The following is a 20,271-nucleotide window of genomic DNA, read 5'->3' on the forward strand; positions in this document are numbered from 1 at the left end:
ATTCAGTTTTAGGAGTTTGCACTAATAATTTCATGATTGTGGTCAAACAAAACAAATTTTTAAGTTAGGCCTAGATGTTTAATCAAGTCAGTGATTTTCATATTGCCAAACTAAATACATTTAAGATACTGTAATACTGCAGTGATTTTCATATTGCCAAACTAAATACATTTAAGATACTGTAATACTGCAGTAGGTGATAGCTTAAATACATTTACAAATTAGACGAACAAATAATCAAACAGCACGAAAGTAAATTTCCAGTTTTCTCTTTTAGTATTAAATTAACCGTTCAGATCACAATTTACATGCCACATCGGCCGAAGAAAATACAAGTCATATTGTAATTATTAACTTGATATTGCAGCAAATATTACATGAATGTTGGCCTGTTATGGTGCTTAAAAATAATTCAGTTTTATATAATAACTATGTAACATACTCTATAAAGCATAGGAACGTTGACTCTGGCTGAATAATTTATTCATGACTGGTCTAAGTAATATTAAATATGGTGTTTCTTCAGAAAAGCTACCCCACCCAAAGTACTTGTTAAGATATAACACTCGAGAGGACGAGGACGCACTACTGGGAAACTAACCATTTCTCTTCGTCATGGACCTCTCGCATGTTATATTGGTAATTAGTAACAAGTTTGAGGGAGGGACTACAACAATGCATTAGAATATACAGGTAAGTGTCAAAGGATTTTTGTGCTGAAAGTATTTGTGGCTGTGCACTAAAACCACGTGTTCATCACTATGTAAATATCACAGAAATCAATTAAACAAAATAAAATTATGTCTTCTTTGATGTAGCTTTTCTGGAGAATTACCTAAATATTAGCCTACTTAAACCTATCGTAGACCCAACCTAACATATTGATCATTTTCTATTCATATAGCTGCAAATGTTGGTATCATGCATGAATTTTATGATATAACAATTTTTAGAAGTGTTATGTTATTGTTTGTTATTACAGCTTGGCTTTACTACAGCCACGAATGTGAGAAATTCACAGAAGGGGACCCCACTTGTGACACCAGGAAAACATAGACTACGTAAACATCCAGTGACATGCTGATGATTTTACGAAAGATGCAATTGCGAGATTTATTTATGACAAGTTACATAAAGGTAGGGAAGTTACAGGAATTATTGTGTTGATTTATGCAATGTAATTCTGATATTAGTCATAGGCCTATGTATAAAAATATGGCATAATTTTCATTTACTGTTACAGGGGAAGTACTAACAGCAGCAAAAGTTCTGGAACATATGAATGATGATTATGAAACATATTTATTTAGAGTATCCTTATCATCGGTGAAAAAAATTTTGAAAGAGATGAAATTTCTATGGAGCAAAGGGGATCCTTATACACATGTACGAGAAAGTGATGTTATTCGTTTTTAAGAGAATATATAAGAAATGTGGAGCGTGAGAACCCTAAACCCGTAGTATTCTTGGATGAGACTTGGATTTTTATGAATGGTAAATTTCAATGTATTGTGAGACATTGAGTGATTGAATTTTTTTACTAACAAATAGGTTAACACATGTGGAATATGAAATTGCAATTAATATAGGCTACTAGTAATGAATTCAAGTGGGAACAACATGTTTTGCAATTAATAGTTTCATATTATAACTAGAGGTTAGTTATAAAATTCTTGAACGGTTTTCCTGTCTTTAAAATTTTTGTGTCTCTTAGAGTGTCAATGTGAATTGCTTGTCTCTCTCTGTTTTTTTAAGTAGGATCACCCACTTATTCATGAAATAAACCAGGTGATGTTTCCAGTGACATGAATGGTGTTATTCATAGACCAACAAATGAGGGTGGAAGATTAGATGCCGGAACGAAAGGTGGATTTATACTCGGTAAGTTATATTGATTTATATTTTACATAAATTTGGCAAGAGTAATTTTTTAAATCAGGGTACAAAAATATAAAAATTGGTGACTAAATAAAAACGTGGGAAAGCCTTTCACCAAAGAGGATCTCATGTCATGTCATGTTATGTTATGTTATGTTTTATTTTCTTTATTTAAATGCTGTGAATTCATGTGACGTAATTATATGCCCAGGTATAATTTTTATTGCAGGTGCTGATTTAATTTTTTCATGCAATTGAAAGAAAAGTCAGGACTACCATAGAGCTATGAATAGCCCTGTAGTTGAGAAGTGGGTGCAAACACAGTTGTTGACCTGAGAACATTAGGGCAATGCGTTATTGTCATGGATAGTGCTGCATATCATAGCAGACTTGTGAAAAATCAGCCAACAACAAAATGGAGGAAAGAACAGCTACTGGTGATTGCAACTGAATATAATAGATTTGTTGTACTAAATGATAAGAGTTGATGGTGTGAAATCACCTTTTGATATTATATTTCAATATTAATTTCCATACTTTGCAGTTATTATTATTATTATTATTATTATTATTATTATTATTATCATTACTACTACTACTACTACTACTACTACTACTACTACTACTACTACTACTACTACTACTATTGCAACCGTTTCTCTTATTTCTCATAATTAGGCATACTTATAGATGCTACTTTTTTCTTTCAGGTGAAATTGAATCTACATAAGAATCCTAAAACAACAGAGCCTTGCCAATTACTGTTCTGAAGCGGCCTTGTCTTATGTGTTGTGTCTATATACAATTAATTCTTTCAGTTTTTTTTCCCCCTTTAATCTAATGAAGTTGTTGGTTGATTGATACCAAGTGTTCAGCAGTTGATGTCATTTGTTATCTTGCACTCCAATATTTAACCAGATGATTGAAAGCTGTGTAAAGTTAAACAGTCAAGACAATGATCCATATCTTCATTGAGATTTCAGAAATGGCATGGGGAAATTCTGAAATATCAGTTCTTTGTAAATATTTGAGACAATCATGGCCTGTGATAATATGAATACTGCCACTGTAGATTTTCATAGAAGTTCAGTTATTAAATTAGGTGTATTATTTTTACTATGTATTGTACTATATTTTTGTTTCGCTTAATTGATGAATTATATATGCTGTAAATTCAACAGTAGACTGTAGGCCTATAGCTTAACTGATGAATTGTATGTGCTATAAATTAAATAGTAGGCTGTATACCACAAGTGATGAATTGTTTATGCTTGTAATGTGAAGTAATTTGCATGATATTTATTATCAATTTCTGTATATTTCAACTGATTGAATTGTTTATACTTTTAAATTGAATTAACTTGCTTGCTATGTATTATATTTTATAGCTTAACTGATGAATAATTGTTTAGGTTTGTCAATTTAATAATCTGAGTGCCATGTACTTCATATTTTTAGTGGAGCCACCAATGTAGCTTAGTCGGTAGACTCGTTGGCCTGCAAATTCAGAGCTGCACTCGAGGGTAGTTTGGATCCCCCATTTGGTCTGATTAGTTGGTTTCTTCTGAGGATTTTCCTCCATCGTGGAGCGGATGCCGGATGGCCTATTGCAATTTTTTCATTTGCTTTAGAATCATTCCGATTTTTGTTACCACATTGTCATGTTCTGATCTTGTTATTCTTTTAACAGTGTGGTAAGATGCAGGTATAGATAACCTTACAGTAATTTTGCTACCTTTCAACTACCTCATTACCTCCCACTCCATAAAGTTCATGGATCCACAGAAGTACCAGTCGTCGATGTAATTCGACCATTTTGCTTAAAATATTAAAACACTGTAAAATATTGAGATTTCATGCTGTTACGTCCAATACTGCAGCAAGAATATCTGATTTTGAGTCTGATAGTATGACAGCCTTCTCAGATTTATGAAGTTGATACTGGAGATTTTGTAAGCTTAAAAGTGTATCTAAATTTTCACTATCAAAATTAGTCAGTGTTTGAAGTTAGTTAGTTAGTGGCGTTTAAAAAGGGCGCGTCAGCTACTATGGCTATTTGCACCCTTTCTAAAATCTTTCACTAAACACAAACACAATACAATAACCAGAAAGTTAAAAAAACTAAAAAGCATTGTCACGGTTAAAATGGGGCAAACAAGTGTTTGAATATAATTCCCTGTAAAAGGGAATATACTGGTATTGTACTACAACACCACTACATCTATGGCTTGATAAACAGGATCCATCTATAAAAAATACTGTATGTAGTCACTCACTGACCAGATCATTTATCGTTTCTAATGATTTTTAAAATGTCTGGAGAAGTATCACATTTTTTAACATCATCTGTTAAAGTTAACTTATATACTATTCATTTTGAAATAACTTGGGATTGTGTTTTATTAGTAAAGTTTCCCTTGATTGAGCAAGTTTGAGTTCTCCAAGTAGAGTCAAAAAGTCTGTTGGGATTTTAGCTCAGTTTATTAATATTTGTGGACTGTGATTTTTTGTTCTAGACAACCATATTATCTGCAAATGATGAGATTATCATAAGACCTATTTCTTCAGTTAGACCATCGACATTAATATTGGAAAATGTATTCCTGAAAACAACAATGTGGGAAGCCCAGATGAATCTGTCTCTATTTACATATTTGTGACAATGAATCAAATAATCAAGTCACTGACCCAATGTAACACTTTATCATGGACACCCTAAGTTTGCAATTTCTTAAGTGATTTATATTTACAGAGCCATATGATCCTTGAAAATAAATTAAAATTGCTAAGGTGTTTTGTTTTCTGTTTAAAATATCTTTAATATCTTGACTAAAATTTAAAATCTGTCCATTTGTTGAATGTACTAAAGTCAACTCAATAAGATGAAAGTTAGTTACTAGATTCCAGGAACCAATTCAATCTATGAAATCATCTCTTCCATAATTTTGGCTATCATACTGGTAAGTGGTATCTGTCGATAACTCGAAAAGATATTAGTTGAATAATTGCTTTTCAAAATTGATGTTATGATAGATTTTCTCCAGACAGATATTGTATTTTAGTTGAGATTACAAGATAAAAGTAGTGAGTTTGCTTGTTTGCCAACATATTTAAGAAAATCAGCATGTGTATTGTCTGGACTTGGAGATGTTTTGGGTCTTATGTTATTAAATGAATAGTAATATTCAGTTCTTGATTAAATATTGTTATATAAAGTAGATTGTAGATTTAATATTTCTTTCAGTTTTTCCTTAATAGTCTGACGTACACAGATAAAACTAACACCCACACCACCAACTAATCTAATAGAAATTAAAATATAATTAAATGTAGAAAAAGTAATTAAAATTATAAATACACGTAATAAACCATACCCCCTAATTTCAACAATATACTATTTTATTCCCTTTTACAGCTTGTAGATAATTATTAATTATAGTTATTACTTATTAGCATAATATTTATTGAACTTATTGGCTATTTCACTTCGTTTGAAAGATGTTATTGTGTACAAAAAGCATTTTTTGATGATCGTTTCATGCTGTATGTTGTGTATAAATCTATGATTTCTGGCCATCTGTTCTGTGTAATCCATCTTTTGTATAGAATTAATAAAATACTCTTTTGGTAGTAGTTATTTTATTAATTGAGTATTTAATTTTCACCAGCTCACATTTCTTGAATCATTTGTTTTTTCTTATTTAAATTTAGGACACAAGAGCCAAAAAAGAGACTTCACAGTTATGTATCATACATTTTTTCAATGACAGACGTGGACTTCCAGAAATAATAAGTGTAAGTGTAACATTAATAAGCAATTTACAAACAAATGAAATCTTTAAAAAGGTATCTAGAAGTGAAATTACTTATGGCTTTTAAGGACCAAAATTATTTTTGTGAGTTGATTTATTATTATTTCAGTTTTAGCCTAGTTGTATTATCCATTTCCTTACTAATTTCAAAAGATAATCAGAAGTTCATTCGAATTCCAACCAAAAGTCAATTGGTTATTAATTTATCTACCTTTAGGAAGTACAGTATATGTACGCTGGAATCTTTGAAGTGAAGTGACAATAATTTAATTGGTCTTGGAACAGATTTGATTCTTGAATATTATATACTATACTTTGTTGTATATTTACGTCTAGTAACCTATTAATGCTAATACTAATAATAATGTAAAGGAATAAAAGAATAGAACATAGCAATACATTTCTCATTATTATTGAAACTATTTAGAATAACCTTCCAACATTAAGGTAAAGTACGGTGAGTAAAGAAGTCATTCAGTACATAGGATCGTGATTTTACTACATGTGGTGATATCTGGTAACAGTTGGCAACACTAACAAGGCGGAAATATTTGCTGTTTGGGAACTGAACTTACGTGATCCTCACTATACCTCCGATTGATGCCGCGCAGGTTGTATATGTGCTGTGGCGCAGACATACACTTTCCGCTGAGCATTCCTTTAATCGGATCAGGTAGTGATTCGAGTCCGCTGACGTCCGCGTATCTTTTAAAATAAGTTCTAATTTCTTGTTGTTTATTCTCACTTTTATGTTAATTTCTCTCTCTCTCCTTCTTCGGCTCTTTTTTTTTTTCTTGTTTTGCTTGAAGTGCTACGTTAGCTGACAGATTTTTTTTTCTAGTTTTGAAATTCATAGTATATGTGGAAAGGCGTATTAGTTTTATGTCATTGATCTAATTAATAACATTCAATCTAACTGCAAAACTAACGCAGAAAGTAAGCTTTTCAGTAGCTAATGTAAACATTTACACTGTTCTCCTAGAAACTCTAGTTTAATCGCAAACAGTGATTGTCAATTATTATTCTAATCGGTTTAGTTTAACGTAAAATATATTAAGGGAGCTTCAGAATGAAACAGAAGAAACGTGGGCTACCAATGGGATTAAGTTTACTGTCCAACATAATTTATTCAGATTCTTCACCGGACAGGTTTGTGATTACTGCGTTAAAGGGTGTCAGTATTTGAACTGCCTCTTTTAAAACGCGCCACTCTTTCTCTGTAATAAAAATATAATCGGATATCAACTTCAGGATAATTGCAATTATAGTATTACCACACGTTTCTTTAGTTTCATTCAGAAACTCAATATTTTAACCCAAACAGTAAAATATAACTCAAGTTGTCTAAACAGCAAAATATAACTCAAGTCGTCTTTTAAATATTTCATATGTTTTTTATTGCCTTGAAAGTTATGTTTTAGAGAAATTTCAAGACTTCTTCCTATACTGTGGGCCTTTGGGAACAATAGCACTAAAACAATTTAAAAAGAAATCGTATCAAATGTTTTGTGTAATTGTTTTCATCAAGTTCGCGATTGTGCGATCGCTTCAAATGGTCTAACAAATTCGAAGTTCCACCACCCTTAGAGTAAATTCGCCCACAAAGTTTACAGCGTACGACTTTATTATTATCTTCAACTAAATTAAAGAATTTCAATGCAACGGATATTCGATTTGGTGCCATTTTATTCCACTCACAACTACCGTCAGTCCGTACGCGTCGGTCGTCCTTGAGCTAAACGTCGCTTCACTCCGAACCCCCGCATCCCTCCGTATATCCCCTGTCCCACCTACGGTAGTACCGGAGATCACCGGTGGAGAGCTTTATTCGTAATCTCCGATTCCTCCGCGGTAGTAGTCACTCCGATGAGCAGCACTGCCCTAGCCATAGCGGAATCATAGCTTTACATTACAGACGTAAAGTTTTGTGAAATCGGAGTAATCATTTTGGGACACGGTGTATTGTACTCGTATTGTAAAAATCTGAACGAAGATAAATTAAACATATCTAGAGAAGATTACAACGGACTCAATTGATGCTCGCTAAAATGTCTACAATTCCTGGTTGCATTAACAGTTACAAGTTGCGTAGTAATTTATTTACCGATTGCGTTCCAAACACTGAAAGTGAGCGTTTTGTGGGCTGTTGTGGTGTGATGAATAAGCAAGTAGTACAGTTAGCTTGTTAGTAACTGATGTCTAGCTGACATTGGCGCTTTGCTTCTATTTGCAGGATGTTCTAAACTATATTCAGTGTCAAGCAAAACTTCTTCAACTTCTGCAGAACTTCACCCATTGCAAGCAACTACAGTGCCACAATGAAACTTTATGTACCCTATTTGTCTACGTTACGGGGCAAATCTAGTGAACTTACAGTTATCACTATCACTTTCATTTATTGTGCTGGACAACTTATTTAAATTAGATGATACATACTCCATAAAATAGCAAAAAACACTTGAAAGTACCGGTATCACCTTACATCAGTGGTGGGCAAAATGAACGCAACCCACAAGACAGGATTTAAATGGCAACTACATACTGTGGGAGGGGTTGCACTCTACAGTGCAGTGACGATTTTTACAGACAGTTGCACCAATACACTCCTAACTACCATATGTAATTAGTAGAGCAGTGCAAAGGGAGCAGTTTTTCGACACAACGGCAACAGGGCAAGGGTTGTAAATTCACCTTGTGTACCCGCAGAGGTCTGACTCTGCGGTGCACAGGATAGCTGCAAGCAGTAGGTACAGCTTAGTAAAGCAAACGTCAGTACTGAAGGAACATAAGAACAGTTCGGTTCTAGTGTTACGATGCTTAAGGGGGAGAAAATTCGTTCGGCGAAGTTTAAGAGACTTATTTCCAAATATGGTGATATTTTTTTGTTGCAGCGAAGATAAACTATTCTGCAAATTGTGTAAAATATCAGTTTCAGTAAATAGAGCATGTAATATTCTAAGACATGTAAATAGGGATGTACACAAACGTGCCCTCATAAAGTTGAAAAAAAAAGGCGAAAAATGTGAGCAGGGTCATAGTTCTTCATCCGTGTTCCATGAAGAAATGTGTGATGCGTTTTGTTAAGCATTCAAGAAGATATGTCCTGGTGTATCTCTTCCTCCTTCTCCTATACTTACTCGATGGGGTTCCTGATTGAAGGCCTGCATTTATTACTGTAAATATTTCGACCAGGTCCAGAATGTTATTCAATCATTTGATGTGAAAGATGCATTTGCAATACCAATAGCCCAACGTCTGTTGGTTGATTCAAGAATAAAACAACAATTGGAATACATTGAATCGAATTACGGGTTTATTCCTGATTGCATAACAGCTTTAGAAAAGTCTGGTACAAAACTGGTTGATCGGTTTTTCCTACTGCGAAATATCTGGAAGAAAGTGACTCAAGTAGACGATAAAATTGCTAAAATAATATCTGCGAAAATAACAAATATGTTGAAAAAAATGGTGGATATTACAAACTTTGCAAGATTAGTGACAGTATTTCTGGGGATAAGGATTCCTTTGAAAACTAACAGAAGTTGAAAAAAATGTACAGGATTTTACGTATGCCCCAGTTGTTTCAACAGACGTAGAAAGAAGCTTCTCCACGTATAAGGCCATGCTATCAGATAGACGGTAATCGTTTTCTGTTAATAACTTACAAATGTCATTTGTTGTGCACTGTAACAATATTTGGAAGAAAAGTGATAACGTATAACATGTGCATTAACAACTCACACCCATTGTAAGGAAAAGAAAAAGACAAAAAACAATAGTTCAAGTGCTCTTGCGAATAGAATATCATGAACCCGTTACAAATAAACAGTGATTTTGTTTGCGTTCTGTATGAAATGTAAAGTATATATTATTTGTTTAGGTTGAAATGGTTAATTAGTTTTGCAATTTTGATATCTTATTAAAGTATCTGTAGAAAATTAATTGCAGAAACGTTAGGGAACTGTGTCATTTCAATTGTGTCGTCTGTACGTCAACACATCGTGTACATGACCGTCGCTTGTACACAGGGAGCACGCCGAGTAACATCGGAACCCTTGCTATGATGCCTTTCTGTCTGTCATGTGCTCCGTCTGCACCGCTCTAGTAATTAGAATAGTCCATTCACGTGATATTTAATTAATCATTTTTCAGAATTTATCTGTGCATGCTATTTTTAGTTGTGCAAGGAGATGAGCATCGCTTAAGCGGGATCTGTGGCTGGACTTTATAAATTTCATTTTAGAAAACAGCTGTTCGCACTGGTAGGTTGATGAATACATACCGTCATTTCCCATAACTATGGTCCTGGAACACAGCTATGGTCAACGATACAACCATTCAAAGATCATTGTAGAAGTAACATAGACCGTTTGCAGATAGCTGCAGTGACTTGAATTCAAACTACAGTACAGCAAGAATATAGATAAACGAGGTACTACGTCATGGAGTACAAAATTTGAATAGTTGTATCGTGGACAATAGTTATGTTCCAGGACCATAGTTATGGGAAATGACGGTACTCATTATTTTTGAAGCAAACTGTCTAAGCAGTGGATATGTAGTACTGGACATCTTTTAAAAATTTTAGCCCCCAGTAGACCTTCACATTCTGCTTTCAAGAAGCCATCATTCTGCAAATCCAGCACCTCTAACAGCAATTCTGGGATAACATTTTCAATTTAAACACATAAAGGAGTGGCAAAAATATTGAAATCTTTCTCCATCTTTTGAAAATCACTGAATCTGTGTTCTTTGAACTCGTATAACAGGTGATCTATTTTAAGAAATACATATTTAAGTTCGCGTCCTGAATATTTGTAACTGATCCTGAACATGAGAAATGAAAGAACCGCCTTTCTTGTAAGTGGGTTATCCTCTCGATCCATATGATTCTGCGAAAGACATTGTATCACTAATGAAGCTCCGAAGTACAGCAGTCCAGTATAATCCACCACGTACACGCGCAGTATTTTCATGGAGTGGGGGAAGGGGAAGGTAGGGGGTAAGTTTTATGCTTCGCTGAGGTGTGACGTCACTGTTGCAATGCCGCAGGAATGCCCACCATTGCCTTACATTATCGTTAATTTAAAAATACGCTGTTTCAGATATTTAAAAAAAAAAAAATCGTCATCCTGACTCGCTCTGGACAGAACTGACAGAAAAACATATCATTGACCAATATGGTTTCAAAATTAATTCACATTTAGACAGTCTTACTGTATCAGCCTTTACAGATGATGTAGTTGTCATTGGTAAATCCATGAACGCAGCTCAAGAGCTCGTTATGGTGGTTTCATCTTTACTTCAAAATATTGGCCTCCAGTTCAACGATCATAAATCGGCGTTAATTAATATTCATAAAAGAAAACTACTTGAAAAGGACTTGTTTCTTCACCATGACTCGTATATGAAGGCCACTGGACCAGAAGACACAATAAAATATTTAGAAATAACTAGGCTTCGTATTCCAGCTACCTATAAACTGGAATGAAGTTGCCTCATTCTAAGTACAGGGACATCATTTTATTTTTACTTGCATTTTTATTGTACCTGCATTTCTGAATGTACTTCACTCTCACCCCTTCACTAATGTCCTTGCTCCCGTCAGACACACAAACTTAAGGCCGCTGTTGCATTCGAAGTCTTCAAGCAGTGAAGTAAACACTGCAGTGTATAGTGTGTTTCAGAATATGGTTGCGTTTTCTATAGAAGAAAGAACCTATATTAATAATATCGTACTAAAAAATTATATTCAAGAAACGATAAATTCAATTTCAGAGAATATGCTTCAAAATGTTTTTAATAATATGCGTATTGAATTGAAGCCTGCATTGTAATGAACGGCAACCATTTTCAGCAACTTGTTTAAAAATTCAGATTAGCTTTTTTTGAATTGAGGTGGCTAGAAGCAAAGGAATGCTAGTGACATTTGTAATAACATGAGTTAACCCTTCAGTACTCGCGTGGATTACAATAGTAATCCACTGATATTTAATCCTGTATTACGTCACCGCCTGCAGCACTGCGTAGCTGAGCGTCAATGCAATTTCTCGTCACAGTCTAAGTGAGGCATTACTGGTGTTTAGACGTATTTGTCGCAACGCTTTGGAAAGTTATACGGAGTTTTATCAAGTTATACGCAGTTTTTCCGAGTGGATTACCATTGTAATCCACGCGAGTACTGACGTCAGTTTCTTGCTCAGGTAAGTGAAATAGTTTTTATATGGTTATGAGTGATGCAATGCAGGAACTTTATGAAAAAAGTGTGTGATATCGTTCAATCCTCTTTGTAGTTGGCTCCAATGGGTACGGAAAATACAAGCAATATTTGCAAGTGGCTAGATGAAGATCTGGATGTTGGCATTGAAAATGAAAGTGATGATGAAAGCAACAAAGAAGATCTTTTGAATGAAGTTCACGATTCTAATTCAGAACAAGACAATGAGGAGGAGGATGATGATTATGGTGATGGTGATGAAAGACTAATGTCTATAAATGATGGAAACTGCTAAACGGGAAGAGACAACACTACAATTTGGCAGGAAGAACCAGTATCTCTACGAGGGAGAAGAAGAGCACAAAATATAGTGGTTCATTTACCGGGCCCTAAAAGAGCTGCAAAAAATGCGCGGACACACACAGAGTGTTTTGACTGCTTTATTGATCAGACAATAATCAATGTAATAGTAAGGTGTACTAATATTTATATTGAAAAAGTGAAGCGTAATTACGGACGTGACAGAGATTGCAAATTAACAAATGACGTTGAAATTCGAGCACTCTTAGGTATTTTGTATCTTGCCGGTGCTTTGAAATCGGGAAGACTGAACGTAAGAGAACTATGGGATAAAAATGGAACAGGTATAGAGTCAATTTACCTGACTATGACCTACAATAGATTCCAATTTTTGTTACGATGTCTACGCTTTGATAACATTCATGACAGGAAGGAAAGGAAAGAAATTGATAAACTGGCTGCTGTACGTGAAGTGTTCGAGTTATTTGTTCAGAATTCACAAAGGTGCTACATTCCAAGCGAATATGTAACTATAGACGAGCAGTTGGTTGCATTCAGAGGACGATGTCCCATGAAAGTGTATATACCTACTAAACCAGCAAAATATGGGATCAAAATTTTTGCTATGGTGGATGTGAAAACATATTACACTCATAACTTGGAAATTTATGCTGGTATTCAACCAGATGGTCCATTTCACCAAAGTAACAGTGCACATGCAGTGGTGAAGAGGCTGGTTCATCCCATCAAAGGAACAGGAAGAAATGTGACCACCGATAACTGGTTCACGAGCATACCTCTGTGTTTAGATCTTCTAGAAAATGACAAAATTACACTTGTAGGAACCTTGAAAAAAACAAAAGAGAAATCCCTCCTCATTTCACAACTACTCAAGACAGGGAAGTTAACAGTACTTTGTTTGGATTCAATGAAAACTGCACAATTATTTCGTATGTACCAAAGAAAAACAAAACAGTGTTAGCATTATCAACCATGCATTATGATAAGGCAATGGATGAGGAAACAGGAGGAAGCCAGAAGCCTGAAATAATATCTTTCTATAATAGAACTAAATGTGCTGTGGATGTCCTGGATCAGTTATGCTCAGCCTATGATGTAAGCAGAAATTCACGCCGCTGGCCTCTGACTATTTTCTTTGACTTACTAAACATAGCAGGTGTCAATGCTCTTGTTGTTTATTCTGCAAACAAACAAAAAATTCTACGGAAAAACTTCCTAAAAACCCTTGCTCTGGACCTAATGAAGCCACTAATTTCCGAGCGTATCACCCAACAGACAATTCCAAGAGAAATAAAGAGAAGAGGAGAGCAACTGTTAGGCATTCCACAAACAGGTCAAGAAGAAGGAACACGGCCAGAAGGTATTGGTAGGTGCTACATGTGTGGTAGAACAAGAAACAAGAGCACAAGACAATCTTGTTCCCAGTGCTTGAAGAGAATTTGTCCTACTCATTCAGATGTAATTTGTTTGAACTGTGTAGAAGAAATGCATAGGCCTACTCAGATAATTGAATCAGATGTAGATTAGACTCACGTGTGTAAAGTGTGAAATGCAAACATAAACATGAAAGTGCATCAATATCCTTCTTACAATACACAAAAACATCTGTAAAATATTACAAGTGAAGTGAGAATGATTGTTACATCCCTGAATTTTTTCATTGCTACACCCCTGAGTGAGGTATTCGGTTATCAAATATGACGTAAGTAAGGTCAGCAGTAGTGAACTTGCGTTTCCCGTGGGAGAGATTAAGAGAGATCAAGAGTTCAGATGACCTTCAAACATCGAGTGAGCAACAATGCTAGATAACCTACATAATTATGATGATAGTGAACTAACTCATAACTATGATGCAACAATAAATTATGACTCAAAGACACGACCAGTGTTGAAATATTATGCAAACATGTCACTTGAATGCAATTTGTGTACTATCCATTTCATTATTAATATTTATATTTAATACGTTCCGTTATGCGTACCATATCTATTCTTATTACTGTAATAACTGAAAACAATATATTTCTTAACATTTAAATCTAATTCCAATGTTTAAACCTTGTCTGTAAACAAAAACAAATGTGGATTACCATTGTAATCCAGGTGAGTACTGGCGTTACGGATTTTAACGCGAGTAACGAAGGGTTAAGTGCATCCAGTGTAAGCAAAAGTATCTAAAATTTTAGTGGCAAAGGGATATTTTAATCTCATCACACATTAAAATTTAAATAAAAAATTTCACCGATTTTACGAAAGCTTAAATATTTAAACCCCATTTTCTCAAAATTAACTTAAGTGCACTTACAGATCTTTACTTTTGACCCCCTCAATTTAAATGCACTCTCTATATTGTATGATAACATCAATAATTAATATGCTAAATAAAGTAGACATTACATAGCGACATAGCCGCCTGAAAAGTTGAGATTTTGAAAAAAAAATGTTACTACTCTACTGTATTTTGATAAATTCCGTAAAAGTGATGATCAAACTGAAAATCGTAATATCGCATTTCCCTACAACATAAATGGATACACTACTTTTCTCTCCTCCTATACCTAGTAAAATGATTTGTTTACATACTGCACTAGTAACATCAAACTCCTGTAATGGAAGGGGCAACAGTGTTTCCGAGTATAGCCAGGTTAATGTTAAAAATGTTGGTAAAAATAAAGTGATGTCCCTGTATATGTCACGTCACAACGCAGGTATAAGTACGTTCGTATACAAAATAGTTACGCATCCTCTGCCCTCTTCCTCTAGAAAGTCAAAACAAGGACTCAGTCACAGTGAGTAGTCTTATCGATCACTGCTCTTACTAGTCGTATTATTTAAAGAACTACATCTTTGTGGCTAATTGAAGGTTCATTGCAGAGGTAAAATGCCTCAGGTAAGACGCTCAAGCGTGTTATATTGCAGGGCATAGTTGAGGATATTTGAACTAATATTTTCACTATCAATATATACATTACATATAAATAGTGTAAAATAAATGTAGAAGTGACAAAAAAGTGCACTGAAAGACACTGCAATACCAAAAGGCACAGATATTGTGTTGAACGTAATCAAAAAGAACCAGCAACATCAAAATCTAAAAATTATGAAGATATTAACTCGACGTTTAGCATGGATTTGTGTAGCCTACCACGTTGTTCAGTGCCAACATTCCAATTAATGAATTAAATAATCTACATTTTAGGAAATTTCTAGAAAAGTACACATAAAATTAGTGAGTTTTCAGTGATGAACGACATGAAATATCCTAATGAAACATGAAAAAATATCTGATAATAGGAATATCTTGTACTACATCATGCACCAATAACGTCATGTGCTATTGAAAGAATTTGTTGCAGTATAAATTCATTTCAAGTGACACCCACACATGTTCAAGTTCCGTAACATACGAATGCACGTTACTATTCACTGCAAAGATCACGACGAAAATGAACATCACTGCTCAAGCTTGTGTTTACTAGTATAGCTTCAGAATGTCGGGAGTTCACTGTACTCCATGAACACGCAGCGACGACCTGTTTGTTAATATCTTTATACGTTGCATTACCTGTGTTCGGCGTACTACAGGGACATCATTTTATTTTTACTTCAATTTTTATTGTACCTGAGTTTTTGAATGTACTTCACTCCCACCCCTTCTACTAAGGAACTTCCAACTCCACACAGAACCAAGACCGCAGATAGTAAGCAGTACTGAGTTACTGAGTATAGTAAGTTCCAGGAATATGTTCGCGTTTTCCAGTGACGAAAGAGCTTTCAATATTGAATCATATTTTCGCACAGGTACTGTCCGTTTGCCTACGTCGCATCCCGATTTCCCCCACCTGCTTCTGCTCGCCCCTGTGTAAAAGCTGGGCTGTCTTAGCTCTTTTCTGAAAACATTAATTTCTCTTAGGAATTGGACGTTTACGTAATATTATACAGCTGTTTAATTTAACTTAAATAAAAGGGCCTCGTTACGTAATTAACTGTCATGTGATTTCTTCCCTTTCTACAATCCTGCGGCATAACCACTTGGACGGACAGTAGATAGCATGTCTGAGTAATTTTATATTTTCGGGTCGGGCAGAAGTGAAGATTGAATTCACAGTACGTAGAGTAGGTACAGAATTATTTCAACATGAGTTACTAGTACGAAGGACGAAACTGGCAATTGGAATTAGATGCAATAGTCTATAGTGCGATAATATGCACAAAAGAACTGAAGCCTGTATCGAAATGAACGGCCACCATTTTCAAAATTGTGTTTAAATATTCATATTATGATTATTTTTCAATTTAACTTCTTTCTCTATATTGTACGCTAATGTGCTGTAGACAGTATACACTGCATAATGAATACGTTCGCATGGATAACTCACATTTCCTAAGTAAAAACATTTATTCTTAATACAGTACTGTACTTTGATTAAAGAAAAACCTAATGAAAATTATCAAACTCAAAATCGCGATATTTCCTAGTTTACGTAAATGAACTACTTTTCTTCCATCCTATACCTAGTAGAGTGATTTGTGTTTTACGCCAGTAATCATCGAACTCCAGTCTTGGAGGGGGGAGCAAGCGGTGTTTCCGGTTATCTAAAGGTATAGACAGGTTAATATTAAAAATGTTAGTAAAAATAAAATGATGTCCCTGTATATACCCAATGTGTCTTTAACTTCAGTCTTTAGGTAGCTGGAATACTAAGCCTAGAAATAACTTTCAATAATGAACTGCAGTTCAATTCCGAAGAATTGATAGTTTCCCTTCGTCAGGATCTTGAACTTTTAGTATCTACACCTATGTTGCGGCCTGATCAAAAACTCAATATTGTTAATCAATATATCTGGCCCAATCTCATATATCCCCTGCAAATGGCTCCCTTACATAAATTATCTCGAAGTCTTTTGGAAGACGTTGATGAGATCCTTCGAAGCTCTGTTCAAGAAATGATGTTCCTTCCGACTGATAATCCAAATAGTAAGCTGTACGCTAGTAAGAAGTTAAAAGGACTTCAGTTAATACGCGCTTCTTGGGAAGCTTTCCTTCAACATTGTAACATCCGCATATCATTAATCAGAGCAGATAATCCGCATGTTAACATGATGAGACAGATGTCGAACTCAAATCGTCGTGTGATTCCCTCTGCCTTTCTTTTCCCGAAGATTTTACTAAAGCTACAATTCGAAATTTTCGAGAAGAATTGCGGAGTTGTGAATATGAATCACGGAAGGCCCTTTCAGGACGGGGAAAAGGTGTTGAGATGTATAGCGAAGTAACAGCCGCCAACAGTTGAATTGCAAACCAGAAAGAACTTTCGAATAGTGAATGGACAGCAAATTTAGCAGCTGTTCGTTCCGTTCCCGGCAGATCTCTCGACGGTACCCGGTGCAGACATCGCTGCCCGGAGATTGAAACTTTAGCACACGTCTTGGGATTCTGTGAACAGGGATTGCTCTTGAACTCTAGACATCATCTTGTAAGATCCAAAATTGCTGCCCCATTAAGAAATAAGGGCTGGTTAGTAGAAGAAGAAATCTCCTGTCTAGCTGAAAATGGGTCAACGAGACGAGTAGATATTTTAGCGTACAATGCTGACACTAAACAGGGCATCACTGTGGACCCACGATACGTTTTTAAGTAGAATGTCATCAGTCAGCCGAGGTCCACCTTGAGAAGAAGTCGATCTATCAGCCTACAGTCAACTATTTCAAGCTGAAATATGCCTTAATTCACGTTGAGGTATTCGGCTTGCTCATAGGTGCTTGAGGGACTATACCAGCTTTTTTTTCGAAGAATTTCGACGGAAATTTGCTCTGCCGACATCTCTGAGGGATGATATTGTGATAATTGTGTTAAAAAAATCCTGTAAAATCCTGATTAATCTTATGGTGACACATTGATAGCAATTATAATTTTTCATAACCTTTTCTTTGTTTCTATTTTTTTCAAATTTAATTATCTATGTTTTCATATGTATATTTACTTTTCTGAGGATATACTCAGTCCGTAAGGGCTACCCTCAAGGGGGGGAGGCAGTTTGTAATTAATTTTTTAACAACGTCGCGATTGAACTTTATTGGCAGTCACGAAATATCGGGACATTTGAACCACACTGTAGGCTTACTTACTTACAAATTACTTTTAAGGAACCCGAAGGTTCATTGCCGCCCTCACATAAGCCCGCTGTCGGTCCCTATCGTGTGCACTCTCTCCACTCTCTATCATCATATCCCATCTCCCTCAAATCCATTTTAATATTATCCTCCCATCTACGTCTCGGCCTCCCCAAAGGTCTTTTTCCCTCCGGTCTCCCAACTAACACTCTACATGCATTTCTGGATTCGCCCATATGTGCTATATGCCCTGCTCATCTCAAACATCTGGATTTAATGTTCCTAATTATGTCAGGTGAAGAATACAATGCATGAAGTTCTGTGTTGTGTAACTTTCACCATTCTCCTGTAACTTCATCCCTCTTAGCCCCAGATATTTTCCTAAGAACTTTATTCTCAAACACCCTTAATCTCTTTCCTCTCTCAAAGTAAGAGTCCAAGTTTCACAACCATACACAACAATCGGTAATATAACTGTTTTATAAATTCTAACCTTCAGATGTTTTGCCAGAAGACTAGATGACAAAAGCTACTCAACAGAATAATAACAGTCATTTCCCATATTGATTTTGCGTTTAATTTCCTCCCGAGTGTCATTTATATTTGTTACTGTTGCTCCAAGATATTTGAATTTTTCCACCTCTTCGAAGGATAAATCTCCAATTTTTATATTTCCATTTCGTACAATATTCTGGTCACGAGACATAATCATATACTTTGTCTTTTCGGGATTTACTTGCAAACCTATCGCTTTAGTTGCTTCAAGTAAAGTTTCCGTGTTTTCCCTAATCGTTTGTGGATTTTCTCCTAACATATTCACGTCATCCGCATACACAAGCAGCTAATGTAACCCGTTCAATTTCTGTTATCCTGAACTTTCCTAATGGCATATTCTAGAGCGAAGTTAAAAAGTAAAGGTGATAGTGCATCTCCTTGCTTTAGCCCGCAGTGAATTTGATAAGTATCAGAAACTGGCCTATACGGAGTCTGCTGTAAGTTTCATTGAGACACATTTTAATTAATCGAACTAGTTTTTTTGGGAATACCAAATGCAATAAGAATATCATGGTAATACTTCTCTCCTAACCGAGTCATATGCCTTTTTGAAATCTATGTATAACTGATGTACTGTACCCTTATACTTCCATTTTTTCTCCAATATAATTATACAGTAGGCTAGTACTACTATTAGTTGACGGTTGATATTGCCGATGAAAACTTCACAGTAGGATTCTTAATACATACCAGGGCTCTAAACGATAATGATATTAGGCCTATTTGTACCTAATGTTCACCTATCTGGTAACTGTAACGAAAGGCCTTACTCTTCAACAATGAAATCTAGTGAACACAGCGTATAGGCCATTCGGTATCTTGTGAAACCTACGTGCGCGTGAGGGGAAGGAAACAGTGGACTGACGTGAGAAGCTTCCCTCCCTCGCTAGGGTTCGACTCGCAGCTATAGCTAATTCACTTACCCCCACTGTAAGGGTCTTGTTATGAGCTACGGCGCGGAATGCATTTGGTTTCACGACATAACGAATTATCCATAGGCATAACAAAAACGTTTGAAGTCGTCTTTCATCACCTCACACTGTACAAGCGGCCAAGAAGGTTTAGAGAGAAGTTCATGGCGCTTTCTCACAGAAGCGATCGTGAGCTCATCGCCAAAACAAAATTTGAACTGTTGACGTAAATGTAAGCAAACTGACTCTATATTTTACTTCATGTAAGCACATGAGGCAATGCACAGAACAAGACTGTCCAAATGACCGGCTCATCCATACTTTAGCGGCCACTTCACACTTAAGAAACCTTACGGTAATCAAGAAGAGGAAAGACTTTTAAAAGCGAAGAATAATGCTGACAAGCAAACGTTCTGATGGGGGCAGATAAAAAAGTTTTTTTCTTCCACCATGTTAATAATGT

General features: G+C 35.4%; 1 protein-coding gene and 1 long non-coding RNA gene across 6 annotated transcripts in view; one reads left to right on the forward strand and one right to left on the reverse strand.

The window, feature by feature from the left end:
• Positions 1 to 20,271, reverse strand: part of ASPP (Ankyrin-repeat, SH3-domain, and Proline-rich-region containing Protein) — a 1,244,753-nt gene that overhangs the window by 317,050 nt on the left and 907,432 nt on the right. The window lies entirely within an intron of this gene.
• LOC138692247 (uncharacterized) lies at positions 1,078 to 5,156 on the forward strand. The gene is made up of 4 exons (XR_011330035.1): positions 1,078 to 1,137; positions 1,244 to 1,494; positions 1,756 to 2,315; positions 2,589 to 5,156. It is a non-coding gene; the product is annotated as an uncharacterized lncRNA (long non-coding RNA).

This window comes from Periplaneta americana, chromosome 16 (genome assembly GCF_040183065.1).
Source record: "Periplaneta americana isolate PAMFEO1 chromosome 16, P.americana_PAMFEO1_priV1, whole genome shotgun sequence".
Taxonomy (NCBI): Eukaryota; Metazoa; Arthropoda; class Insecta; order Blattodea; family Blattidae; genus Periplaneta; species Periplaneta americana.